This window comes from Plectropomus leopardus, chromosome 5, assembly GCF_008729295.1.
Source record: "Plectropomus leopardus isolate mb chromosome 5, YSFRI_Pleo_2.0, whole genome shotgun sequence".
Lineage (NCBI taxonomy): Eukaryota > Metazoa > Chordata > Actinopteri > Perciformes > Serranidae > Plectropomus > Plectropomus leopardus.
This window is the reverse complement of record NC_056467.1, coordinates 8,019,244-8,024,168: the sequence shown is the minus strand read 5'-3', so window position 1 is coordinate 8,024,168 and position 4,925 is coordinate 8,019,244. Positions and strand designations below refer to the sequence as shown.

General features: G+C 37.3%; 1 long non-coding RNA gene across 1 annotated transcript; it reads right to left on the bottom strand.

The window, feature by feature from the left end:
• Positions 1 to 1,951: 1,951 nt before the first annotated feature.
• Positions 1,952 to 4,578, bottom strand: LOC121942989. The gene is made up of 3 exons (XR_006105842.1): positions 4,539 to 4,578; positions 2,165 to 2,261; positions 1,952 to 2,073 (listed from the first exon to the last, which is right to left on the bottom strand). It is a non-coding gene; the product is annotated as an uncharacterized LOC121942989 (long non-coding RNA).
• Positions 4,579 to 4,925: the final 347 nt, after the last annotated feature.

Below are 4,925 nucleotides of genomic sequence, written 5' to 3'. Positions count from 1 at the left end.
AAAAACACCATAATATTGCATGTTGAAAAAACCACTGAAAATGCCATACTATAGTAACCACTAAGTTTTTCAGCTGTTTTTGGGACACGCCATATTTCGTCATTTTTTTTCCATACTATAGTACTGATATTTTTCAGTCATAATATTTGGATATTTTTGGCAATAGTGTGGCATCTTTGGTCGTATTTGGACATTTACTTTGACATTGTATATTATAACGTTTGTCAACAAACCAAAATATGTTTACTTGTCGTCGGTCAAAGCCAAGCAGCAAACAGAAAGTTCACGTTTGTCCAACAACTTGTTTCTTTTTTGTCTTGTTTTGTCTTTTTAGCCACACACATCAGAAGGATGAAATGCAAACACCCAATGATGGTATATAACTGCTTGAGGCAGGCTTTATTCAAAGATAAAAATGTCAAAAGCTTAAAACATAAGCATCAGTTAACTCTCTCCCTTTTACAGAATCTATATTTACTGTCTGACACAAGGTCTAAGCAAGATAAGGCAAAAGCACAAAAAGCACACACTCAGTGATCTGTTCTTTCATGTGGAGGTCCGTCATGTCATCACTCTCTCCACTCTGTCCCTTCTCATTGGCTGGCCTTGGGGTGGCATGCTTGAGTAGAAGCTTCCTCCTGCTGCTTGGGGTGTCATGTTTGGGTAGAAATGTCCTCCTCCTCCTGCTGCTTGGGGTGTCATGTTTGGGTTGCTGCAGAGTTTCCATTCCTCTGCATGTGGTTTTCTGAGAATTGCTCAAATGGCTGCTGCTGCTGGTTCATGAACATGTTAAACATGCTCATGAGCCAGGGTACGGTTGCCCCTACCCCCACCAAAGTATTTTAAAGCCAAAGTATACTATGTCAAAAAATGGCATACTATAGCATTTCGAGAAATTGTCAAAAAAGTGATCGCTCATTGAAAAAAGTCATACTACAGCATGATGAGGCAGTTTATAGTAATGCATGTTGGGAAGAAAACATCAAAAAGGTCAATATTTTAAGTGTTTAACGTCATTGTATAGTATGTCAAAAAAAAGTCCAAAAAGTGATCCCTCCAAATGGTGAAAAAAGTCACACTACAGAATAATGAAGCAGTTTATAGTATGACGTGGAAAAAAAATGTCGTAAAGATCAATATCGTGTGATCAAGTGTTTTAAGGTCATTGTATAGTTTGTCAAAAAACACCATACTATAGCATGTCAAAAAATGGTCAAAAAAGTGAACACTCCAATGGTTGAAAAAAGTCAGTGCAGCATGATGAAGCAGTTTATGGTATAACATGTTGAAAAAACTGCCCAAACTGCCCAATTTTCTGTGTTTAAAAGTCAAAGTATAGTTTTTCAAAAAAGCCATATTATAAGACGTCAAAAAAGTTGTGGGTCCAAATGTTATAGAGTCATAGTATAGTATGTTTAAGTATTTTTTAGCATGGCATGTTGAAAAAAACGGTCAAAAGTCAATATTTTAAGTTTTTTAAAGCAAAGTATTCACAGCAAAAAGTCAATTGTTGAAGTAACTCCTACAGATTTGATTTCAACACTTTTTCAGGGTTTATATAGCTCAACACTTTTCAGAGTTAAATTAACACTTTTGAAATAGTTAAATATTTAACACTATGCCAGAGTTCCTTTTTAGCTCACAAAATAGAGTTAAAGCAACACTATGAGATTAGATCTAATAACCCTTTCCTGAGTTACATTTTTATTATTTGAGTGGTGTTAGTCACTCTCTAAAGTCCACATCGTCACTGAAAAAATGTTAAAATTAATAAACAAATTACAAAAGAATTAATTCAAACAAACAAAACAATTTTCCAAAATAGCATTTATTTTTTTACTTTTTAATCTTAGTCATTAATACAGATAATTAAAACATTAGTTAAGGTACACTGCACAAACTTTTATCTGAAACACTATATGAGCTTTGCACCTGGCATGGGATGGGATACTTATCCATGGTGATGTAGTTGAAGTTGTCAGTCTTGCTATTGAGACGCCCAACAGTGAGGAGGTATGGCTGCCAACCTGGCTGGTTGTGGAGATGCTTCTCCAAATTGCAGCATGACTAGAGCTGAGATAAGGAAACTCAAATTAGACACAAGCAATATGTGTCAGTCAAAGAAAAATAAATTAAAGAAGCGATAACTCAAACATTTTCTTACTAGCCAGTGCAAGATGGGGTGTCTGATCCTCCTCTCCTTCAGATGCCAAGAAATGTATCCTGTGCTGCTTGCACAGCATCCTAGGATCATAGTGATCCTGAAAAAAATAAATAAATGCCTTGTCATATTAAAATCATAAGGAATTTAAGAGAATTCAAGTATCAGTGTTATACATATAGCGCCAGGTCACAACATGTTAGTATGACATGAAAGCATTATAACAATTAAAGCTGCAAGCAGCGATCAAAGGGCCATCACACACCCACGCACATTGGGGTTCCTGGCGGGACTCCAACTGACGCCGCCACTCATCTCTGTCAAAGTCAGTTAATGCACACAGAGAGTTTGGACCCTGGAGTGAGATATTCCATTTAGATATGCCATTAGGTGGCAGTGGAGGGGACATCAATTCCACGTTACTGTGGTGTACATCATTTGTAGGCCAAACTATGTAAATATGTAAATTTAAGGGTGACTGTCCTGTAAGGCTTACTTCCTGTTGCCAGTAGGTGGCACAGTGAATTTGACAGGTAATGTGGACCCACTTGGTCAAAGCAAAGTGAAGTTACAACAATTTCCGGTTGCATGGCGAAACATCAAATTTCGGTGCCACACCACATGAAAAACATTGAAGTTTTGCTCTGAACTTTGATATATTTTGATCATGACGGACTTAAGATTGGAACCACCAGTTTAGAATTATTTAAGCAGTTTATAGTATGGCATGTTGGCAAAAAGTCAATATTCTAAGTGTCACTGTCACTGTATAGTATGTTGAAAAAACACCATACCATAGCATGTCGAAAAATGGTCAAAAATTGTGGTTCAAAATGTGAAAGAGAGATACAGTATTGCATGTTTAAGTATTTTTTTTTTTTGGCATGCCATGTTGAAAAAACGGTCCAAAAAGTCAATATTAAAAGCCAAAGTATAGTATGTTGAAAACCACCATAGGGAGAGCAGAGTGATTTGAGCCAGTTTTTACTTGAGGCATATTTTATGTAAAACTGACACATATATCAGGATGTGTTGCATCCCTGGGAAAAAATATCGTCAGATCTGAAATCAATTCAAAATAGATTTTATTCAAAAAAAATGTGTCTCTCGGATCAACTTGCCCCTTATGAGGTGTAAGTTGAACCGAGGGGGAGGTTAAGTTGAGCAACTAGGGGGTAAATTGTGCCAGTCATGTTAAAAAACTGACCATTTTTACCACTTATACTCCTATATCAAATTCAAGACATCTCTAAGGTTTCATTCAAAGTTAACGTTTGCAATGTCAAAGACCAATTATCTGTAACAAGTCCCATTTCCAAACCAGAGCCAAATCAAGCCAAAAAATTGGTGATCAAATGACCAACTTTGTCTATGGTTGCCTAGAAACAAGAGGTGGTTCCACGGGCTCAAATCACTGTGCTCTCCCCTATAGTAGGGCTGCTCGATTATGGCAAAAATAATAATCAGGATCGGGAAGGCAAGGAACGTGTTGCGGCCGCTACAATAGCTCGGCAGTTTGCAGTGTTTAGGGTAGTCCGTGTGTGCCGTGCATTGATGATGCAATGACAATTCTGTCTGACCAGTCAGTGGTCTGCATTGTTTTGCGTCACCTTTTAGCACCTCCACAAATTGTGCAGAGTTTAAATTTTCCAGGTCTGTTTCTATCACGAGACCTCATAAACTTCAACTTCTAAACGGTATTTTGCAATGTAGACTCAAAACCTGAGGATATACATGCAGTAAAATGAACTAAATTGACATATATCACATGTTTTAGTGTTTTAGCAACAATGGACATGAATTACTTATCATGAATTGCAGTAAGTACTTTCACAAATGAATTAATTATTTACCTTGGTAAAGCCTCATCTTTTTAGTAGCATTGCTCTTTTTAAACAGTTTTTAAACATTTATAATATTTTCCACTTTAAACATTAATTACTGTGTTAAATACACTTCATGTGTATAGAATAACCAATATAAGTAAAATGCAAATATAGTTACACTACAAACCAATAAAGTGAGTGAATACCACTCAAGTGCTACAATGTCAACAAATTGGGTGAAATGCTCCTTAAGGTTTCACCAGCTGACTAAGCAGACTAGCTTAACATTAGCATGGTGGTACATAACTAAACAAAACAGCAACTGCGTTAGCAATTAGCGTTACCCCACGCGCTAGCGGTTAGCGTTAGCATCTTTATTTACATTAGTGCAATGATACAGTTCGCTCCAAAGTACACTGAAAACATTGGATAACCTTCTCATAACTCACATTGTTCTTTGGTTAAAAGTATCTGAACTCCAACACCATATATGGTCGCTTATCAAGAGCTAGCACACAACAACAGATTAGCACGAGACCTGCGGTACTCACCGGAGTTTCAAGCATCGATAACTCGACATAAGTTATTTCCTTCAGGTTCACAGCTCCTATTCTGATAACAGAGCAATTTAAAAACGCTGGTATGGTTGAAAAATAAAACAAGTTTTAAGATCAAATCCTGGCACTTTACACCAGGACTCGCTCTGTCGTTCACCGCGACTTGATAACAGGACGCTCTCGGGACGTTTCCTGCGCGTTATCGGGAAGACAGGTAGGAAGTGACGTCACGCCAGGTAGGGCATCCTTCGGCACTCCAAAGTGGCAGCCGTGCCAACTCACTGCACTGGGCAGAGGTGTATCAATGAATAATGTCATAACGCACTAAATTTTCAAACCATTTTCAAGCTATTTGATTTGTTACAAATGACATATATGTAT